The sequence below is a fragment of the Canis lupus genome, chromosome 37 (assembly GCF_048164855.1).
Source record: "Canis lupus baileyi chromosome 37, mCanLup2.hap1, whole genome shotgun sequence".
Classification (NCBI taxonomy): Eukaryota; Metazoa; Chordata; class Mammalia; order Carnivora; family Canidae; genus Canis; species Canis lupus.
In genome coordinates this window covers 8,073,916-8,098,319 of record NC_132874.1, presented here as the reverse complement: position 1 = coordinate 8,098,319, position 24,404 = coordinate 8,073,916, and the positions used below count along the sequence as shown (strand labels likewise).

The 24,404-nt window shown below is 39.0% G+C and overlaps 1 long non-coding RNA gene across 2 annotated transcripts; it reads right to left on the bottom strand.

Moving 5' to 3' along the window:
* Positions 1-749: 749 nt before the first annotated feature.
* On the bottom strand, positions 750-24,354 carry LOC140626476 (uncharacterized). Of its 2 annotated transcripts, none has more exons than XR_012025653.1 (4): positions 23,665-24,354; positions 5,109-5,185; positions 2,354-2,881; positions 750-1,423 (listed from the first exon to the last, which is right to left on the bottom strand). It is a non-coding gene; the product is annotated as an uncharacterized lncRNA (long non-coding RNA). The 2 variants fall into 2 exon arrangements; XR_012025654.1 differs by lacking the exon at positions 23,665-24,354 and adding an exon at positions 8,789-9,535.
* Between the last annotated feature and the right edge of the window lie 50 nt (positions 24,355-24,404).

The following is a 24,404-nucleotide window of genomic DNA, read 5'->3' as shown; positions in this document are numbered from 1 at the left end:
CACATCTTTCTTCATGACCCCAAGGTGTCTGAGGTCAGGATTTTCACATGTGGTACAAGCACTCCTTCCCAGATCAACCCCTTGACTTCCAACCACACATTTACTACGAGTAATCTAATACTCTGCAATGCAGAGATCATCGCTGGGCCAGACAAACTGGGGAGAGACTGGAACCAGGCTGCAATTCTTATTTGTTTTTCGGCATGGCTACTGAGACTACCCAACTGGCAGCTTTCACCTCCAGCATCATTTTTCTCCTTTGCCAATGATTGACCCTGGGAGCGTTAAACAAAAAAACTTTTCTCCCTTGCTGTTCTTGAAGCAAACACACAATTAAAGCACAGGTGTGTTTATCTCATTGGAGTCTTTGCCATGGAAATTCTAAGATATTACCCAGGGAGAGTAATGTAATCTCACTGTGTCACCCAACGAGAGAGATGGGGAGCTCTAAAGAGAGATACTAATCTCAGAGCATGCCCTTAACAATGCATTCTGCAGGGTTATGAGGGGCACCTACACAATGGAGTGTGCAAACCAGGTGCTTGGACCACAGGCGTTGCCTAAAGGGACGATCTTTCCAATGCGAAAGACCAAAGCAGCCAGACCAAGGCCGAGTGAACAGTGGAGACTTCAATTTGTTTCTAATTGACATTGCTCAAGGGCAATAATAACCCCAGGTGGGTGAGGTGGGGCTGGGGAGCAGGAGATCAGCTAGCCTGGAGGGATGGGACATCTTCCACAGTGCAACCTTTATTCAATCATTCATTCATTCATATAAACACATTTTTATTGACGGCCATCTATGTGCAAGCACTGAACAAGAGCTCTAGCCCCTGCTCTTGGGGAATGTGTAGCCTGGCTCAGAAACTGGGTCAGCAGAAATCAAATTGTAAACAGCCGGCCCACCTGGGAGAAGAGCAAAGCAAGTACTAGTGATACGGCCAGGTGAGTGGTGTTGGGGGGAAGAGAGGTCAGAGCATGTCCAGTCCAGGAACTGTGTTTGTAGGAACACCTGCAAGCACACAAAGATTACTGAAAAGGTTCAGAGTCTGCGAGGTCAAAGAGAGTCAGTTAAGTTTAGAATGGCCAGCATGTCACCTAACAGCAGAGGCTGAGCCAAAACAGGCTGTGTGCTCCCCGCCCGAACTTGACGTCCTGCTGCAGGGCAGCCAAGGCTCCACCGACCTAGACTCTAGATTAAAGCTGGTCCCAAGCTTGCAGGTAAACTGCCCTACCGACAGGGGCAGTGGAGCTGGGCTTGGCAGGCGGTCCTGCTGGTGCATTCGAAATTCATGGGATGATAGGTACTTTGGGCGTCAGATTAACTTTTCTTTAAATACTCCTCACTTACGGATGTGAAGATAAGCTTGTATACTTGGAGAGCACACCAAGTCATGGCAAAGGAAGGTGGTCCGGATGAATGCTGTGTGGTAAGAAAAAGAAAGACAAATAGATGCAAACACTTCACATTCAGCTAATAATGAATTAACCGAAAATTAAAGGCCAGTGATGCCAACCACAAATTCATTTTCATTATGATAGCTAGAAAGATAGAGATACACTATATGTATAGTATGTATAGACGATGTTTAGAAAGAAATAAAGATACAGATATGGATGTATATCTCCAAATAGATTTGCTTCTACTCTCAGCCTGGCATGTGACAGACTATAGAAAGGTATGGAAACTTTCAAGCCAAATTGTTGCCCATTTTACAGAAGCAATTTTATTTAACTATTCATGGGAGACACAGAGAGAGGGGCAGAGACATAAGCAGGCAGAGGGAGAAACAGGTTCTGTCAGGGAGCTTGATGTGGGACTCGATCCCGGGCCTTCAGGATCAGGCCCTTGGCTGAAGGTGGTACTAAACTGCTGAGCCACCCGGGCTGCCCACAATTTGGTTTTTAAATCATGTTAACTTGCCCCTCAAAGGTTCACAGTGAGGATCAGGTAGATAGATGCCATGTGTTAAGCAGCACGATGCTTGGCACATAGTAAGTGCTCAATAAATGCAAGGCAGCTTTCGGATTGCTGAGTCCCATCAGCTGGTAGCAATGAACTTGGTGAGGATTAGCCACCTGGGATCCCTGATGCCACAACTCGCAGTTAATTAGAAAATGGGAAACCCATCCCGCAAGCAGGTAGAGGACTCTGCTTCGCCCCGGGATCCTTTTGCATCTTAGGGCGCAGCTGGAAGGAGGAGGCCGCCAGCCAGGTGTGACTTCCAGGACCAACAATACGTACCCAGGCAAATGGTATTAAACAAAGCGTTTGAATTATCCTGATACAAGAGACTGGGTGCAGGAGTATCTCCTACCCTATCGTAAGCGCTGCTTGGGTTTCCACCCTCACCTTGGCTGAACTGTATGGACAGCAACCCGAGGCCAGCGAGGCCAAGGCCAGCTAGGGAACGAGCTCCTGGGGGCTGCGGACAGGAATCTCAGCCCTGGTGTTCAGCAGGGAGGCCTACAACAACGCCTCCCGCCGGGATTCAGGTTGTTTCATGTCAGAATTATTTTTCCCCGAGGTTTGTTGCAATCACCCCTTCTTCCTGGTCTTATTTCCCCCTTGAAAGAACATTGACTGGCTCTCTCACAGTTGCTGAGGCTGGTAGCAATCCTCCTAAGTTGGAATGTCACGCAGGCTCCTTGTTCCTCCTTGTAAAGCACAACCCCGCTGCCCTCCGTAGCGGGCTCTTTATTTCTTCCACTGTGCTAATCAGGAACACTTAGCTGCTTTCCTGCTCCGACGCCAAATTAATAAATTACAAATGCCAGTTATCAAAGATTTGGAGGTTTTGACAAGTGATGCAGTTGATCGCAAATGCAAGGTTGTGTCAGGGAGAGTCTGTGTTTTCAGGATGTAGAAGGTGGATCAGCCCTGGATTGGAAAAATAAACAGGCGAGTTTGATGAGCTGAAATTCATGGCAGAGCTTCTTAATATTTCCTGAGGTTTCTAATCAAAGGAGCATCTTAACTGGTCCCAGAGGGAAATGGGAGATGAAAGGCACTGACACTGATGCCCACTCTACCTTGCCTCATCCCAACATTTGTTCCTTCCTTCCTTTTTTTTTTTTTTTTTTTTTTTTGCCCGTTTCTAAAAATATCCTGGCAGGTAAGAATTAGCGATAGGATGTTATTTAGTCAAAAACAAAAATCCACTGCATAATGCACCATACCTTTAAAATTTTTAACATCTATTAAATTAAAATCAAGGAAATTGACATAGATAGGATGAAAGAAGATACAGCACCTCTAGCTTATGCCAACTAAAAATAAGAATTATTAATGAAGCTCGGCTTTCTTCTGCTGTGCACATTAATTATTTATGATAATAATACTCTGCACTGCCATATTAAAGAATTTTCTTCACCCAGCTTCCCAGAAAACTCTATCTTCTTGAAAAAAAAAAAAGGAACCTCAACATGTTAAGCCCACAAAAGAATACATTCCTCTCGGTGTATTTATTATACTGGAAGATGAATATAGTCTTGGGTTATTAAACTGGAATGAAAAACACATCTTATTAGAACTTACATGGTGATTTTTATTCTCACTAGTTTCATATAAACTTAATGATGCAGACTGCATTTTTATGCTCATCTATTTTAAAATGGTGCCTGGAGCAAAAAAAGCTTCCATTAATGCCAGTTTGGTATTTCAAATACAATTTGATGTAATTTACTTCAAATATATGTGAACAGAGAAGGATAATGCCAAGTGCATTTTCTAGATTCAAATGTGGCTTAGCTCATGGCCATGATTTATTAAACCTAAGTTTTTTGCAAAAAAAAAAAATTCTTTTAGTTATAAAATTTTTAAAAGATGAAACTTCACCTGGTTTTATTTTTGGGGGGGAGGGGTGGGAGAAAGAAAGTGGTGGGCTTTATGATAAAGGACTAGCTTTAACTTTATTCTAGGTTTTAATATTTATCAACTATAAATGAATAATAATGCATTTCCCTCCAGTGATACACTGAAGCTATTTAAACCCATTGTTTTCTTAAATTCACACACTGTAGAATTATATTCATGGATATGTCAACATAAAATCATCCAGTTTAGAGAGCTTTGGTATGTTTCGAGTTTGGCAGGTTGGTATTAAATAAATGCTTAAATTCCCAATCTTTAAATGGTCTCTTGATGATTTTTAGAAGAACTATCTTTGAAAAGAACTTTTCAAAAGAAGTTTAAATTTTATTGCCCAAAAACTTGTGTCTGGATCTAAGTCAAGCCTGATTTTTGTGTGTGAATCTCAAAAGGGGAAGCCATGGCACCTTCTCCTTTTTCTTGCACTTGATTCGTTTCTAGTGTGTTCTTTGCTGCTCCATGTGGACGCTGGGTCAGTGTCCACACGAGGGTGTGGCTGGGGTGGCTGCTGCTGTGTTCAGAGACATCTTGAAGGGCCGTTATTGTGTGGGCTTCATCCCTAAGTAATGCTCTCTAATAACATTGCAGTGCCTTTGTTGCCTTAAAGCATCAAATCTTCTGTGCTGTCACTCCAAAAACAAATAATGGGCCTTGGTTTTTTCTTTACTCTGCTTCCTGTTTGAAATCAGTTTTTTTAGGGTCCACCAATCGCTGCCCCTGAGCCCCAAAATATGCCTTCTGGCTGAAAGAGCAGGGGTCTATTTGTCTTTCAGCCTCATGGTACATCCCTGTGACACGGAGAGGATGAGTATTTTTAACTTGGGCAGCATTGTCCTTTTTCTGATGGCTTAGGTTTGGGGGTGGGCACAGTGAGGAGGACCAGGCAGGCAGTCTAAGGAGTGAGGTCCATCCCTGGCAATGAGCAGGCGAAGAGTGTGTAGACTCTTCCAGAAGGCCAAATTCCAGGAGGGAGAAAGATAAGGATTTGGAATACTGTCTCTGGCTTAGGGGGGCCTGGGTTTAACCCAGTCAGTCCCATGGAATGTCTAGGTTCAATTTCTCAGCTTCCCAGGCTGGGAGCGGAGAGCAGAAGAGATGTACAGAAAGAGGCATGAGAAGACTTGGCTTTTGTTTTTCATAGGCGTGCTGGCAACCAATAAATGTTGCTCCTTTGCCACCACTAATGAAGGCAATAGGAAGAAAAATAAAGAAGCCTATATTTTGGGAAGATTCCTACATTTCCAGGAGTCCTGGCTGTGTGGCTGTGTGTCCACCTCCTTCAGATACGCAATGAGCTCTGTGCTCCCCTTTGTCCTTGGAGAGAAAAAGAGAATATACATATTTTTTACATTCTGCAAAAACCTTAAGAATTTTTTAAATGACTTTTTAAGCTACATTATTTGTATCTTTGAACTAGAAACTAGAAATGACTAGCAACATGACTATGTCAAAATTGGGCAACCCACCACTGGATCATACACTTAGTTTGATGACCACAGGGTCAAAAGGACCAACCCCTAACCCTGTGGCACTTTAGCGTTTTCCAGAGTCCAGTCCCATTTTCAATTCCTTGTAATCGGGGAAGAAGAAAGTGCTATTGACTGATGGGCAAAGATACCTTTGAGAGAATAACTGGATTGCCTTCTCCACTTTGTTCGGGGAAGGAAAGAGCTGAGCAAGTAAGGAGACAGAAACTAAAAGTCAGCTAACTATTTTGGATGAGGGGCGAGTAGGAGGCTGAGAAGCAAGGCATTTAAAGGACCTTGAAGAACAGGAAGGTTCAATGTCCATTTTATGTGGTTTGCCTGCCTCCAGTGTAACCCTTTCCATATCACTGACATATAAAATCTGATACATTCAAATAGCCTTAGTGCTGGGCTGGAAGTCAATAGACCTGAGCAGTGGACTGAAATTCGAACTGCCCACATTCACTTTCCACTGACTCTAGTGTGCAGGAACAGAAACCTGGAGGGTCCATGTCCAGCCCTTTAGAAAGTGACCATTGGGGGCACCTGGGTAGCTCAGCGGTTGAGCATCTGCCTTCCACTCAGGTCGTGATCCCAGGGTCTTGGGATCCAGGCCTGCATAGGCTCCCCCAAGGGAGCCTGCTTCTCCCTCTGCCTGTGTCTGCCTCTCATGAATAAGTAAATAAAATCTTTTAAAAAACAAAAAAGAAAGAAAGAAAGTGACCACTGACAACACACTGAGCTGGCTGTGTTCAGGAGGAGAGTGAGACTTCAATTATGACCTGGCCTCGACAAGCCATCCTGGCATACATTTATTTAAATAATTAAGGGTTTATGTCCTTTCTTTTCATGATTACCATTTGTCATGAATCAAAAGCTCCTGCCCTTAACCCAATTGAAGCATTCTTTATTGGAATGAATATCCTCCTTTTTTTTTTTTTTTTTTTTTTTTGGTATCTTGGTATCAGGCAAATTATTTTTATTTTTTTCCCAGTTTTATTGAGATATCATTGATATATAATATCATGTAAGTTTAAGATGTACAGTGTGGTGATTTGATCTCCATACATATTGTGACGTGATTACCAAAATAAGGTTAGTTAACACATTTATCACTTCTCATGGCTACCATTTGTGTGTGTGTGTGTGTGTGTGTGTGTGTGGTGGGAATTTTCAAGATCTCCTCTCTTAGCAGAACATTCAAGGATAAAATACAGTCCTGTTACCTGTAGTCGCCATCCTGCACATTAGACCCCAGAATTTATTCATCTTATACTGGAGGTTTGTACATTTCACCACCTTCACCCATTTCCTCTCCTTGCCCCTTTCCACTCCCCCAGCAACTGCCAATCTATTCTCTCCCTTTCTGTTTCTATGAGTTTGATTTTTTAAGGTTCCATGTAAAAGTAACATCGTACAGGATTTACCATTCTCTGACTTATTTCACTTAGCATTATTCCCTTGAGTTTCTTGAGTTTGGTCCACATTGTTAGAAATGACAAGGTTTCCTTCTTTTTATACAGTAAATAATACTTGGGATCCCCGGGTGGCACAGCGGTTTGGCACCTGCCTTTGGCCCAGGGCGCGATCCTGGAGACCCGGGATCGAATCCCACATCGCCCGGTGCATGGAGCCTGCTTCTCCCTCTGCCTGTGTCTCTGCGCCTCTCTCTCTCTCTCTGTGACTATCATAAATAAATAAAAATTTTTAAAAAAAGTAAATAATACTTTATTGTATATCCATATCCATCTTTATCCATCCATCTGTCAATGGACAGTGAGGTTGTTCCATGTCTTCATTATTGTAAATAGTGTTGACATGAACATAGGGATGCAGATATATTTTCAAGACAGTGATTTTGAGATGCTTTGGTGGCTCAGCAGTTCAGCGCCTGCCTTCAGCTCAGGGTATGATCCCAAGGTCCGGGGATTGAGTCCCACATCAGGTTCCTTACAGGGAGCCTGTTTCTCCTTCTGCCTAGGTCTCTGCCTCTCTCTGTGTCTCTCATAAATAAATAAATAAAATCTTAAAAAAAAATAAAAGACCGTGATTTCACTTCCTTTGCATGCACACCCAGAAGTGAGTTTGCAGAATCATAGGGTAGTTCTATTTTTAATTTTTAATGTAGCTCCATACTGTTTTCCAGAATGACTGCAATGGTTTGCATTCCCATCAATAGTGCAAGAGGATTCCCCCTTTTTCTGCATCCTCGCCAACACTTGTTAGCACTTGTCTTTTCTATATTGACTGTCCTAACAGGTGTGAAGTGATGTCTCATTGTGGTTTATGCTTTTTCTTGATGATAATGATGTCGAGCTACTTTTCATGTAGCTGTTGCTGGTCATGTGTATATCTTCTTTGGAACAAATGTCAGTTCAAGTCCTTTGCCCATTTTCAATCAGATTATTTGTGTTTTTTTTTTTAATATTGAGTTGTATAGTATCCTTATACATTTTGAATATTAATCCCTTATCAGATATATGATTTGTAAATATTTTTTTCCATTTGGTAGTTTGATTTTGATTTTCATTTTGTTGATCATTCTGCTGTGCAGAAGCCTTTTAGTTTGAAGTAGTTCCACTTGATTATTTTTGCCTTCGTTGCTTTTTTTTACTTCAACAAATATGTGTTAAGTAATGTCTTAGCTATTGGCCACCATTCTAGGGGCAGTGGAGATACACAAGGCCTGGTCTCTACTCCTAGTGACCATTTTATCCTAGCAGATGAGATATGTTTAAGTATCCAAACTACTAAAAAGTGATAATTGCCATAAACAGTACACCATAGGGATTAAAAAAATAGATTATTTCTCATTGTTGAGATCAGGGAATGCTTTGAAAAGGACTAAAGACATTACAGTTGGATGGTATTTAATATTCAAAGACTGGGAGGTAGGAGAGACCCAGCACTGGCAAAGGAATTAGAGCAAGAACATGGAATCTGTATGATCATATGTAAAATTGCATCTTAAACTCTGCTACCATGATGCCTGGTCAAAAGTAGGTGCTCAATTAATTATTTTTGAATGAATTAATAAACAAAAGTTTGGAATCTGAACTTGTGGCATCATGCAGGGCAGGCCTAAGTACTCTGACTTCATCTCACAGGTTTTTGATACCACAAAAGGACCAAAGCCTTGTTTTAAGAAGATGAATTACACAGCCTTGGGAAGGGGAGATGAGGAATTATAAGGTAGAAGGCTAACTTAACATTCCACCAGATTTTTACCAGGGGAAAAACAATGAGAACAGAGGGGTAACAGATAGACTAAAAAATACACTTTGGAGGTAGAATCAATCAGAAATTGTAAATATCTAGATGTAAGGAGCAAGTAAAAGAAAGAAGCCTTAGATTTTGAGCTTAGGTGACAGTTAAAAAGGGAATTTCCATAGGAGACATCGATCTGATCATTTAGCTATCCTACATATAGGATATGGTTGCACATACTCACATCAACATAGAATGGTAAACCCCTTCAGTGTTGTGTCTCTCTATATGTACTTCCTTTCCTGCGTTCCTGCTGATTAGCTGTGGGTGGGAAAAAATAATTTTGAACTGTTCTGTGAGGAGAGAGTGATAGGTTTATTGATGATGCAGCCAAATCTTAGACTCAATAATCCCTATGTATTTCTCTATGGAAAGTAGTTAGAATCAGGGCTGTAGACTGAGCCCAACAACCAGCAGTTAGGTGGTCCACATAGAGAAAGAATTCTAAACCCTAACTTCTTCATCCCTGAATAAGGGAACCACAGTCCAGTGTTACGGTTCCGAAACAAATGGAAGAAAAGTGAAATCGTTACTGAAACATACTGAATCAGAGATGAGTTTTTAACTAATTATTTTTTACCTGCTTTGATGGATTTTTCTTTCACTAATGATCTGGCTGCCCCAGTCCAATTTCTTATCACAATTATCTGGACAGATTTTTAGAGCTGCAGATTTCCTGGCACCCTCTCAAGAATTTTGGTTCAGCGGGTCTGTGGTAGGAACCCCTTATCTGAGAGGAGAGTTACAATGTCTTCAACAGTCCTTTCTCAGCATGGTGATACAAGTGAATTTTGCTTTCCTGACTTGGCAGTTGATCTTTATCAAACACATTTTTATTTTATCTACTTTTTTTCAAAGATTTTATTTATTTACTCATGAGAGACACAGAGAGAGAAAGAGAGAGAGAGACATAGGAAGAGGGAGAAGTAGGCTCCCTGCAGGGAACCCCATGTGAGACTCGATCCCAGGACCCCAGGATCACCACTGAGCCAAAGGCCAGATGCTCAACCACTGAGCCACCCAGGTGCCCCTACATTTTTTTTTTTTTTTTTTTACACACCATCTAAATATGCCATGAGTGGAACAGAGTAAAATCTGGCATTCTCAGTGAACTTGTTTAGGTAATTGAATTTTGCAAACATCGTCATAGTTAATGTTAATGACCCTGAGGCTCATTGAAACTACTAAAAACTGAAGTTTCTATTTGTGCTTTTCTAAGGACTTTCCCATCCAGGACTTGCATAATTAGTCATAGTTGTTTTCAATTTAAATAACAAATTGTACCTTTACCCCAGCTAAATTGTATTTTGTTGAATTGACTCATGGTGTCTGTAAATGGTAGAGGTTTTGTTGATTCACTCAGTTATCCACTGAATTTGTGAGCTCTCTAGACTTTTCATTATCTGCAGACTTGATAAGAATATTTTCTTTGTCTTCATGAAAGTTTTTAATAAGGAATGTAGAACAGAACGTGGTAGAGAACAACATCCAATGGGGATGCCAGCAGAAATCTCAATTGATAGCCATATCAAACCATTCACCAGCACCCTTTGAAGATGGACCTTCTACTAGATTATCCACGTTGGAGCTAGCAAATAGCTTGCCCTTGAAAAACCCTTGCTTCAACCTGCTGGTAACAGTGTTTGCAAAGAATTGTTTTAATATTCAAATCCAGAATCTGGTCTGAGATTTTATTTATGAAGGGCATGCTCTTTTAAAGATTGGTGCTAGTCCTCCTTGACTCAACCATACGTCCATGGACAGTCTGTCCAGGTTTTTTGAGAGTTCACTTGAGAAAGATATAGATTATGGCCATGCAGCAGTGTTATTCCCTTGTGTGAAATCATCATACCTATATAGAAATTAGATACCAAGCTTTGACCTGGTCAGTGCCATGATCCATCAGTTGAACAGGAATTCATCCTGGGTAAACTCAATGTCTTGGTCCATTACTAATCCCAGTCAATAAAAAGACACTAAGAAAGTATTTCATGTTTAGTTCCTACATAATAACATAATAACTCTGCTTTTCCTGTTGGCCCACAAAGTCTAAGTACTTACTATTTGGCCTTTTGAAGAAAAAGTTTGCTGTCCCTGATTTAGAATAGCCAAACCAATCATAAAACTATTGCAAATCCATGGAAGTTTGAGATACTTTACATTTTACCTTTAAAAAAAGTATTGAGGGATCCCTGGGTGGCGCAGCGGTTTGGCGCCTGCCTTTGGCCCAGGGCACGATCCTGGAGACCCCGGATCGAATCCCACATCAGGCTCCCGGTGCATGGAGCCTGCTTCTCCCTCTGCCTATGTCTCTGCCTCTCTCTCTCTCTGTGACTATCATAAATAAATAAAAATTTAAAAAAAAAATAAATAAAAAAAAAATAAAAAAAAAAATAAAAAAAGTATTGAGTTAGTACTTCTCACTGAGAAGTTGAGCACTTCTTAGTGCCACTGAGCAATATGTTGGACACTTGAGCAATATGTTGAAGACAACCCAATATATTCAGCCCTTGTTTAGGGTGTAAAACAAGACTCCAAACCATAGGGCACCAGGACCCCAAGGTCTCTGCCTCCTGGTTCTGTGAACAGCCCTGTTGGGTATCCATTGATGTGAATTAGTCAACAACACAAATGAGAGAGCCCGCCATAAAACAGCACCCTCTCTCCATGGTTACAGAGAGAAAGTCTCAAGGAGGCTAATAAGCTATATCAGAATGAACACACAAATCATTGATATGAATCTGCAAAATAAAAGAAGGATCAGAGTTCCTCTTCTTCCATGATAATTTGAAGTATCTTTCCAAGGTTCTTAACTCTAATAAACATAAAGCAAGGAAAAACACAGAAACTATAAAATAGGAGACTATATAAATAAAATTAGAAAATATTCTCCTAATCTCATATTCCCTGCAAATGTTTGCTACCATTCACTGATCCTGAAGCAAAAGTTTCATAGGATCCTTAGCTAAAGGTATGGGTGAAAAACACCCACGTTACCCTTCACGTTACTATTGCTGAGTTAGTGGAAGACTAGTTGCTGTCAGATCCACTGATTTGGGACTCATCTTTCGATGAAGTATATATGCTGATGAAAAGCTGCTTTCATTGCAGAGAGACTGCTAATTGTTTGATTATACAGGTCTTCACATTAATGAAGCACTATTCCATGGGTTTGGAGCATGGCGTGCAACCAAATTACCACCCCAGCACTCATGCTGTGAAATCTGATTATTCATTAGCCAGTCAGTGAGTGGTACCGACATCTTTTCTTTTTTCAAACCATCAAATGAGAATGACTGCTGTTCTCCCCACCCCGCCCCACTTTAAGAATATGAGGATTTGAATTTGTTGCCTATTGGGGAAGGGGAGCAGCAGAGAGAGCTGGGGTTTCCATAAGAGTTGTTTCACACATTTAATGCAATATATGTCATGACAAACTGAGAGCCAGATGGATGGGCATTTCCTGCAAAAATGGATTCCTGCTCACATCGTCCAGCTTCACATGCACTTGATCTTGGGCCTCCTTGAAAGACGCCCTCAACCACCAAATGCGGTTGCTTGAATTATCTGGGATTTTATCACCTCAGGACTGTCTGATGAGAATCACTTTAAGGCAAGTGTCCAAATTGGAAAAAGGGAAGGAGGTCTTTTGTTTGTGTGTGTGTGTGTGTTTTGTTTGTTCTCTTGTTTATTTAAAGTATTTATATTCCCACAAACAACAACAGAGTAATCAGAAGAGGACATAATTACTAGATTCATTTATTAAAGTTCTCTTAGATCTTTTGGTAAGTGAACAAAATATTTCCTTCATTTAAGATGCCAAAAAAACCCCCCACAAAACCAACATTTTTAAAATTATGCCCTTTCTATCTATTGCTAAGACTGATAAAAACTTAGTGTGATGGTTTAAAGAATCACCTTGTATATTCTAATGTTGATATCAAAAGTCAGAGGAAGAATTCAGCTAAGACTGCTCTATTTCTAACTCTAGCTGGATTGGGTTTCCAAAACAAATGATAGAAATCCCTGCCTCAGTACCAAGGAAAGATACTGACACTGGCAAATGGGATTATCCCTAATGAGATTACACGCAAAATGATTAAGATGTGAATTGACACTCCCTGGGAGGGACAAGGAGGTTCCTAAGGAAGCAAAAACAGAAGAGGGTAAAGTGTAAGTAACAGAGTCTTTCTTAAGAAAAGGTACTCTTAAAAAAAAAAAAAAAAAAAAAAAAAAGAAAAGGTACTCTTTTCTCAAAGCCCCAAAAAGAGGAACACGAGGCCAACCTGGTTTTCTCTAACCAGTCCAGGAGAAAAATCAAAGCTTTGGATTCATCATTAAGAAGAGTCTCAAGCGAATGAAAATGGACACAAAATCTGTTTCAGATGATTTTTAAAAACAAGACATTTAGAGTCTTCTCTTCTAGATTGACAAAGCATCCCTGCAATAGATTTTTGCCTTATTATACCTGTAACATGAACACTGTCTTGAAGGGATCCTCTCAAAGGAGTTCCCCCTACTGAACCATGTACTCTCATTGTAAAGGAAGCGTAGAGATACTAAAGCCAGTGTGCTCATTTATGGATGAAGAAACTATGGTTCAGTTGCTGGGCTCAGGGACTTGCCTGGGTCCCCCGATTATTTAGTGGCATTGACGGCTGGGACTAGAATGCATGTGCTCCAGGTGAGACTGAAGAGGCAATGAACAGGACAGGGTGAAAATAGCAAAAAGCAAGTCAAATCCGCAAAAGGAAAAACAACGACAGGAAAAGAATGGCAAAGGGAATATTTCCTGTTTTGAAAAGTTCTTTTAGAATAAAAACAAAACAATAGATCCATCATTGAATTCCCGCAAATCCTCTGAGGCCACCATAGAACACTGTATTTCTCTGTGATCGCTTCAATATTCCAACAGCACCAGATCCTATGGCCATGAATCAATTCTAAAAGAACGAGACTCAAACCCCACAGGCACCAGCAGAAGAACAGGAATTGGGGGAGGGGGATTTCCAAGTATCACTTTAGTTTCTATTCTTACCTTGTTATACGACCTTTAGAAACTCTTTTATCTAAAGGTATAAAATAGGTATAATAATCCTTACTTGTCTCACCAGAGTGTTGTGAAATGTCACTAATTAATGTTTATAAAGCACCTGGAGACTTTCAAATGAAAAGTTCCACATGCAATAATTATGAGTATTAGCATTGTTATTAACATAGCATTATTAGTTACCAGAATCATTATCATTCATGCTTTAGATTTTTTACTAAGAAAGACACTCCCAATATTTTCTGTGTGCACACACACACTCTCTCCCTCTATTTCATATTCTTCTAAAACTGGTCTTCACAAGGGAGATTTCTAGGCATGCCAGTACATGAGTCAAGAAACCATCCAATAAGACACATTGTCATGATTTCACATGTTTTTTTTTCCTAAGTAAATTATTTCCAAGAAATCCCCAAATTGACCACATTACAGGTTAAGCATAATAGAGTGGTTTTAGAACTGGTTTTGATCACAATTCCTTTTGATTATCTAATAAAAGGAATTATCTATCAGTATTTTATTATCTAATAAAATACTGCTTTCTGGAAAATCACATATGTACATTCTGCAATCAATTTCAAGGTGTTTTTGGACCTCTGGATGTAGGAAATAATTCTTTGTCATCTAGCACTGGTCTAACCACCTGAGACACATCAGTGAACAAAATGGACAAAGATCCAATGCTGGATCTTACATAGGTAAGAGGAAGTAGATAATAAAAAACTAAATAAAATAAATCATCAAAGTTTATTATGTTAGAAAGGGAAGAGTTTATACACTATGGAAAAAAGTAGAGCAGACTAAGGGAAATAAATTGCACTTGGTAGGGATTCTGTTTATAGCGAGCAACAGAATAGTTCAGGTAGGTGTCACTGAGAAGTTTTGAACAATGATTTAAAGGAAGTAAACTAGCCAAGTGTGTATCTGATGAAGAAGTATTCCAGGAAGAGGAAAGAGCCAGTATGAAAGCCATAAATTGGGCCACTATGCTGGAGACAGTGAGCAAGAAGAGAGGTAGTAGGAGATGATGTCATTATTGCAGTAATGGTGATTTTAACCAGGAAGGTAGCAATAGGGTCAAAGTAGTCATATGGTCAGATTCTGGTTAGATTTCAATGAAGAGTCAACAGAATTTTTTACCTGTTTGGAGGTAGAGCATGTCAGAAGGGGTAGTGAGCAGATCAAAGCTGATTCTGAAGATTTGGCCTGAGCAACTGGAAAATGGAGCAAGTCTGGGGGGTAAGCCTATTCAGAGACCCCTGCACCATCTCTACCCTCCAGCATTAAAAACATGACACCCAGAGAATTTCCCCTCTGAGAGCAGGAGCTTTTCTTTTCTGCTCACTGCAGAATCCTTAAAGCTTAAAACATTGCCTGACTTAATAACATTTATTAAATGAATAAAAGGAATCCAATAATGGGGAGTATTCCCTTCACAGAGATGCCCAATCATTCTTCCAGTACCACCTCTCGGACCCTAGGATTTATATAAAGAGTAAATTTGCAGGGTTTTAGTGACAGTGTACCTTCCCTCCACTCTACCCCTGCCATCCCAACTTTATCATTTTTCAATAGGCATGTAACAGGGGATCTCAGAAACATACAACAAACTAGCAATAGGAATGGCAAGAAAGGTTGTCCTTTCCTGTCCATCACCAAAATCCCATGTAGCTTTATCACTAGTGTCATGAACATCAGTTAGTAGTCCTTTCTTCTCTCTAAAGATAGCCACTTCTGGTCCAAGAAGGATATTTCAAAGAACAGTAAGAGTCCAAGCCTAGGGGACACGTGAGGTAGCTAGGTGGCTGGGTAACGGTTGCCCTGTGCTGTTATTATATATATAACACAGAAAATTTAGAAACCCCCAGACATGCAAATATTCTGTTTTCTTTTTACAAAGGACTGTCTAGTAGAATATGTTTCACTCAAACACATGAGGAAATACAACATCAGAAATGATTCCCATTGAAGCTAATAGTGTCAAGAAGAGTTGAACAACGCAGAAGATGGAACAAAGCTTTGTTATAATCAAGTCTTTCCCACAGACACCAGTACAATTCACTTGCTAATCATACCTTGAAGTTGAGTTAACCTCAAGCTGCTCATCTCCAACCCTAATATAGGCAGGTGAGTTGTATTCTGTGGTGGTGATAGAAATATTTTGCTCAGGTGAGTAGTCTTGGAATTTTATGGATGCTTATTACATTGGCTCACCTCCCTAGCTGAGCTGTTGGTTAAGATCTCCATCCCAGTGTGATAAGCACTAAGTGTTGTATGAAAGGGCTCAATTACTAAATTCAACACCTCAAACTATTATTACACTGTATGTTAACTAACTGGAATTTAAATAAAAACTTAATTTTTAAAAAAATAAATCCAAAAAGAATTTTCACTTTTATGAAGAAAACTGTTACTGTACTAAAGTGGGAAAAAAAGCAAAGCAGGGGATACATTCTGCCTTGTTCCGTTTCAGCTTACAAAAGGTTTCATAGGAACACTCTACTTTCAGAAAGGGATGGAAACCTCTACCTAACTAATGAAAAGTTCTTTTTTCCTTTGATGTTTCTGTAATTGCGAGAAGCACAGGGTTCTAAATGTGGTTCTACTGTTGGAGGGCTGGATAATCATACACAAGTCAGAAAATGGTGCGTCTATTTCCTCTTCTACAAAAGAAAAGTGTTCTAATCCATTTACTTAAGGCAGTCTTGCAGGTTTAAGATGCCAAGAGTCCATGAATAATCTCACTGAAATAATACTGTCTTTGCTTATTCGAAGATTTATAGCAATTTAGCACCTCCCTTCTCTCCATGAAAATAATTTAATTTTAGGAAAATGAATCAGTACATTTTGATAAAGGAATATAATAAAATAGAAAACAATTTTAAGTGAGGCTTGCAAAGATTAATAATAATGCAGGAAATTCTTTTGTTATGCTGTAACTGAAGAAATCAGAATGAGATTATATATATGACATTATCCTGAGTATATGTGTTTTCAACTTCTACAACAGTAAAACATTGGTTGGCTCTGACAAGTGGGATCATGGGTGGATCTTTATTTAAAATTTATTTTCTTCTTTGAGATTTTTTTTTTCTATTTTCCATGGGGAACAAAAAACCTTTATTTTCAAGGAAAATAAATAAGTTTTGTTTTTTAAAAAGGTTTATGACCCTGGCATTTTGCAAGTACCTGAAAATTTATGCATTTAGTGTACATGGCCACGAGAATCTGCTCAGAGTATAAATGAGCCCTGATAGGATAGAATGTTTCTCATGCTTCTTTCAAATTCCAGTAGTTACTTAACAACTCTTTTGCCCTTGATTCTGGTGCTAGAAGAAGCTAATCATAAGAATATGAAGTTAGAGCTGAGAAGTGGAATCTTTTGCAAAAAGTCACAGGCCACACGATTCTCAGCAATCAATCTGAACCACTATATCGTATAAGACATATTTTAGACAATAAATAAACAGTAAGCAAAATCAGATTAATTGACTGACTTATGACCAAAAAAGCATCTGGCTTCAGCTTTCCTCTTATGCCATTTGTCAGGTCTGAGGCTCTGGAACTGTTGTGCAGGACAAGAGATACTTACTAGTCTATGGGCTCCTAATTAATGATGTAGACTCAAAAACAAGAGTCAGAATACTTAGACATAGATGGCAAATGTGTAGTTTATGAACTACCTACTACTGTTTCCATTTCGCTAGCAAATATTACTGATAAATAAAGGCTTATACCTTTGGACACAATGTCAGAGACTTGGAAACAATAGCAATTACTACCAACCAATGGGAGCTGACATGTGAGAAAAGTCCAATTCACCATCTCTTTCTCAGGTGAAGTCTTAAGGTAATTACACAGCAATGTCTTTTGAGGAACAAATGAAAGTTTTGATGAATATGTGAATGGGTGTGAATCTTGTAGGAAATATTTTGACAACCCTAAAGTGCAGGCATCAAAACCTGATTGAGGATGGAAGGAAGATCCATTTCAAGGTGGCTTATTCATGTACTTGGCAAGTTACTGCTGGTTGTTAGCAGGGTACCTCAATTTCTAGTGAGATGGATCTCTTCACAGAGTTGCTTGTGTGTCCTTGCAACATGAATACTGGCTTCTCCCTGAACCTGTGATCCAAGAGAGAACAAGGTAGAAGCCACAAGGATTTTTACTGCCTAGCCATACCTACAGAAATCACACCGTAGTATTATTTCAATATCCTATTGGTTATACAGGCCAGGCCTATTCAAAATGGGAATGAATTACTCAAGGATATAAGTATAGGAAGTGGGGGAACATTGAGAGCCATCTTGGAGAATGGTTACTACATAAACCCTTGTAGTAGATTTAAAGAAGACAATCCTTGCTCTCAAGGAGCTTATAGTTGAAGAGGCCCCATATATGCAAAAACCCCATAACCTGTTTAAGAAAAACCCAAAACTATGACAGATTGCTGGTATTCATCAATATGTATAGTCTCTACTTCTTGCTGGATATGCTGTTAGAATTCATTTACTATCCTCTTGGGTTTTGGGATGGCCAATTACTAGTTCTTGGCAATAGAGTAGAAGAAGAGATGATACATATCACCTCCACACTATGGCAGTAAAAAGAAGTTTTGCCATCTCCATGTTATTTTTCCTTTATTTGGTGATATTAGGACATAGAAGAGTGCTTTCAGATAGGGGTCCAAATTCTTTCTTTTGCATGTGAATATCCAGTTTCCCCAACATGACTTATCAAAGAAGCTATTTCTTTAAGAATAAATAAGAAATTAGAAGAAATTTAAGAAAAAATAAGAAATAAGGATTAAGAAATAAGACACTTTCCCTATTGAATATCTTTGGCTCCCTTGCCAAATATCTGTTGGTCATATATGCATGAGTTTATTTCTGGACTCTCAATGCTGATCCATTGGTCTATGTGTCTGTTTTAATGCCCATACAATACTGCTTTGATTATGATAGCTTTGTAATACAGCTTAAAAAAGAAAGTGTGATTCTCTAGCATTGTTCTTTCTCAAGATTGTTTTGACTACTCAGGGCCTTTTGTGTTCTAAACAGATTTTAGGATTGTTTTTTTACTTCTGTAAAAAATTTCATTTAAATTTTCATAGGAATTGCATTTAATCCATAGGTAGTTTTAGATAGTGTGGACATTTTAACAATATTAATTCTTTTTATCCATGAACATTGGATATCTTTCTATTTATGTGGGTCTTCTTTACATTCTTTAATGAATGTCTTATAGTTTTCAGTACATAAATGTTTCACTTCCTTGGATAAATTTATTCCTTGATGTTTTATTCTTTTTGATGCTATGCTGACTGAGACTGTTTTCTTTATTTCTTTTTCAGATAGTTCATTGTTAGTGTATAGAAATGCAACTCATTTTTCTATGTTGACTTTGTATCTGGAAACTTTACTGCATTTGTTTATAAGTTCTATCATGTTCTTTTTTTGTGCAGTTTTGTGTCAGTCTCAGCCTATTGATACTGAAGCTATCAGCTAGGAATGCCTGGGACACTCAGCTGGGTCCATATTGCTTGTGGCAAACTTTAGCAGACATTTATCACATTGGAGTCAATGTTGTGGCTAGACTGGCCCTTGTGGCTCTTATTATGATTGCAAGAGACAGCTCAACAAAAATGATCAAGGAACTTTGAAAAAACAAGGTTTATTACTCACAAGCTCTTGAGAGTACATGGCATACCCAGAGCCACACTGTGAGATTGGAGGGAGGGAAGAAGGGGGGGATGGAGATTGAGGGGAGAGAGAATGTGTATTTGGGGTTCTGCCTTTATTGAGGTCTACGGTGAGGTGTGTGAGACTTCATGGGTTGACTATTGGCAAATATAAAACATAAGAGCAGGAATAGAAATGTGGTAAGGGAAAATCAGGGTCACTGAAGTGGTCAATTATCTACATTACTCAGGGCTTTCTAGAAAGGGAATTCCACAGGTGGGGCAGCCAGTTGTGTGTAATTGGTAATACATTTATATCTTTGAAATGAATGCCTTGTAATTTAGAAGACTAACATCAGGCTCTTACATCATAATCAAAACAACTTATTGTCAGTTATTTACACTACAAAGGTTTTCTATATATAATCTCATGTCATCTGCAAACAGACAATTTCTTCATTTCCAATTTGGATGCCTTTTATTCCTTTTTCTTGCCTGATTGCTCTGGCTAGGATTTTCAGTACTACATTGAATAGGAATGGTGAGAGTGTGTACCTTTGTCTTGCTAGTGATCATAGAAGAATAACTTTTAACTTTTCACCATTGGGCAGGAAGTTAACTGTGGACTTGTCATATGTGGGCTTTATTATGTTCCTTCTATACCTAATTTGTCAAGCATTTTTATCATGAAAAAATGTTGGGTTTTGTCAAATGCTGTTTTGGAATCTACTGAGATGATCATATGATTTTTTATCTTTTATTCTATTAGTGTGGTGTATAGCATTTATTGATTTGCATATGTTGAGCCATCCTTGCATTCCTGAGGTGAATTCCACTTGATATTGGTGTGTGATCCTTTTAATATGATGTTCAATTTGGTTTGCTACCATTCCGTTGGAAATTTTTATATCTATATCTGTCAGGAATATTGACTAATAATTTTATTTTCTTGCATTGTCATTAGCTAGCTTTGGTTTCACGGTAATTCTGGGTTTGTAAAATAAGATTGAGAGTTTCCCTCTGTTTTAATTTTTGAAAGAATTTAGAGAGGATTAGCACTCTTCTTTAAATTTTTGGTAGAATTTACCAGTGAAACTAACTGGTTGTGAGATTTTCTTCATTGAGAGATATTTTTATTTCTGATTTAGGTTCCTTATTCATTATTGGTCTGTTCAGCTTTTCTATTTCTTCATGATTTTGTCCTGGTTGGTTGTATAGCCTAGGAATTTATTCATTTCTTCTAGGCTGTTCAATTTGTTAGCATATCATTTTCATAGGAGTCTCTCCTAATCCTTTGTATTTCTGTAGTATCACTTGTAACATCTCCTTGTTTATTTATAATTTGACTTATTTGAGTTATCTCTTTATCTCTTAAAAAAAGTTTAGCTAAAATCCATCAAATTGTTTTATCTTTTCAAAGAACCAATTCTTAGTTTTGTTTCTTTTCTATTGTTTTCCTTATATGTTTTAATTATTTTTGCTCTAATCTCTATTAATTTCATTTTTTTCTGCTAACTTTGGGCTTTTTTTTCCGTATCCTTGAGGTATAACGTTAGGTTGTTTTTTGAGATCTTTCTTTTTTCTTGATGTATATGTATACATTTATAACTATAAACTTCCTTGTTAGAACTGTTAATTTCCATGTATTTGTGATTTTTCCAGCTTTCCTCTTATTATTGTTTATTGGTTTTATACCATTGTAGTTGTAAAAGATATTTGATATAGTTTTTGTCTTCTTGACTTTGTTGTGACTTGTTTTGTGGCCTATCATATGATCTATCATAGGAAGTTCCATATGTGCTTAAGAAGAATGTATATTCTGCTGCTGGTGGATGCTCAGTCAAGTCAGCTGTTGACACTGTTGAATTCTTCCATTCTAGGATTTTTGTTTGAATATTTTTGTGGTTTCTATTTCTTTTTTAATTCATTTTGCACATGCATTGTTTTCATAATTTAGTCTAGTGGTCTACTTGCATGTTTTGTAGTTTACTAAACTTCATTAAAAAGATTATTCTGAATTATTTGTCAGACAATTCACAGAACTCCATTTCTTTATGGTCAATTATTAAAGCTTTATTAGTTCCCTTTGATAGTATCATGTCTACCTGATTCTTCATGATGCTTGTATCTTTGCATTGGTATCTATACATCTGAGTAAGCAATCTTTTCCAGACTTTACAGATTCATTGCAACAGGGAAATATCTTTCAGCTCAACTTGAAGTACTGAACAGGTCAACTGGTAGTACCCATGGTCAGATGGGGTTTGCTATCAGTGTCTCTAGTATGGTCACACCATTGCATGCTCTGAAGTGGTAGGAGATGAAGGGGATGCTGTTGTTGACTGTGTTTTGTGGTCAGGGTAACCATTAGTTGGGCTCTGTAACCACCCTTGGTTGGATGGCACCTCAGATTGTGCTCCCCAACCAGATGATGCTGCTGGCTGAACCCCATGTTCAGGCAGAGATGCAGATAGGGCTTTACAATTGGATGAGACCTCAGGTTGTTCTCTGGAATTGGGTGAAGCCATGGGCTGTGCCTCAAAGTTGGACACATTCACAGGTTAGGTTTCATAATCAGGTAGGCCACCGAGTGTATTTTGCTGTTGAATGGTGTTGTTGGCCAGGTTCTCTGGTTGGGTGAGGCCTCCAGCTATGCCCTGCAGTTACATAGGGCTTGAGACTCCATGGTTGGACAGGGTTACTGGCTGGACTCCATTGCTAGGCAGGTTCCATGGATTGGTGGTATCATAGATTGGGTGTCAAGGCTGCCCAGAGTCACTGTTCAGGCTGCATGGTTAGGTAGGGCCAGAAACTATGCTCAGCAGTTTGGCATGGTTGCTGGCTTGAATCTCTGCCCAGGCAGGCTGTAGGATAGGCTCCATAGTTGCTGAGTTCTCTGGGATGGGACTGGAAGCTATGTTCAGCAGTTGTGTGAGGCTTTGAATTTGCTTCTCTGTCTGGGTGGGGGCCTAGAATAAGTTTCATGGCTGCCATGGTCCATTGGCTGGAAACCATAGTCAAGTAGAACTGCCAACTGAGGTCCCTGACTAGAGAGGACCACACACTAGCTTGATTCTGCAGATGGGCAGAGTGACTAGCTAAGATATCTACTCTGGTACTTCTGGAAGGTACTTGGTCCACAAAGATTTGAGGGCTGGTTGCTATAAGCCCTGCCCCCCTCTCCAGTGATCCTCAGTAGTCCAGCCCAGCAGAATCTTCCAGTGATCTCTGTGAGATAAGACCTGAATGTGTTTCCTGGAAGGAGTCTTTCCACACTGAGGAAGCTGGTTGTCCATCTTGGGTCTCTTTTGCCCCACTGGAGAAACCAAAGGCTCATTGTGGCATCTATGCTGGCCTAGAGGAGGGGTGATGCCTCCAGAGTGAAGCTGATCATCTTACCCTTCTAATGTGGTCATCAATGTTCTCTATGGTCTAGGGGGTGCTTCAGCCCTTATTCTTGGGATTTTCACAATAATGTCTTGCCTATGAATAGTTGCTAACTGGTCTTTTTGTGACAGGTACTTGAAGTCAGGAATGACCTATATCACCATCTTAATGACATAGACATTTCTCTTTTTTTCTTTATGACCTTGACAGTTTTGAAGAGTACTGGTCAGGAATTTTATAGAATGTCCCTCAATTTGGGTTTTCCTATGTTTTCTCATGATTAAACTGGGGTTGTCGGTTTGGAGGATAAAATGCCCTTCTTGTCACATCATATCAGAGGGTCCATGATATCAATATAACTCATCCTTGGTGATGTTTACCTTGATCACTCCAATAAGGTGGTGTTTGTCAGATTTTTCCACTGTAAAGTTTGTTTTTCCCTTCACCTTTTTTTCGTTTGGAAGCAAGTCACAAAGTCCAGACCACACACAAAAGGAGAGGAATTATACTCTTCCTTCTGGAGAAAGGAGTATCTGTATATATTACTTGAAATTTTTCTGTAAGAAGGCTTATCTACTCTTTTGTGCTTGTTTGTTCAATTATTTATTTATATCAATGTGGACTTATAGTTATTTTATTCTTTGAGTTGTGTGATGTTGTGCCATCTCTAACCTAAAGTTCATAGATACTTGCTTAGGGTTTTGCACTAAATTGAATGCAGTCTTAGAATCTTTCTTGACTGTAAACTCTTCCAGGTAAAGGAAAGTACTGTACTCTACTCATCATCTATATTAGATCAAATGTCACTTTACAGATACTTTCATTGACTATTCCATCTAAATGACTACTTCCCTCACTGCTACCATCATTTTTATATTATGTTGTTGAATTTTCTTTATAACACTTGCTGCTACTTGATTATTACTTTTATTTGCTTACTTACTTGTTTATCATCTGTCTTTTCCCAATGGAGTAGCAACTCCTTGAGATCAGGAGTCTTGTTTCTTGTTCACCTCTATATCCCCAGTGTTTCAGTGTCTGGCACATAGCTTATATTCAGTAAATGTTTATTGAATAAATCAATAAATCTTCATATTTCCCACTATGCTTAATGACTGGCCTTAGAGTAATCAATAACTATTTACTAAACAAATGGAGTTTCTAACTCCCCTGACACTTGCTAAATATGGCTAAAATACATTTTTATTTTGAAAATTGTGATTTATAAAAATAATTTGTCTGGACAACATTGATATTACAAATCCAAATGACAAACATGGAATACATCTTCCTTGTCAGGGAGCTGACTTAACTTCCCAATTGTGTTTTCTTCCTATTAGCACTGGAAAAAGTTAGTACTCTGAGCCTACATCAGCTGGTTGTGTGATGGAGAAGAATGAAAACAAAGGGAATTATTTCAGATGTCAAGGGGATTCTAGTGGAGGCTTAATCAACAAAACAGGCTCTGAGATGTGCCTAGGTGGTCATAGAATGAAAAGACTGTCATAAGATGATTTAAGAAAAACAGAGTTGGCCCCTATGGCCAACTACCTAAATTAGAGTTTGGTAGGGGAGAGCCATTTTGAGTCTCATGGAGCAATTTACCCAGATGGGGAAGAAGAAATGGAACAAGTAGCAGTCTTTTTCCAGGACCAAAGAGGTGGTTGAAGCCTGATAAAAATT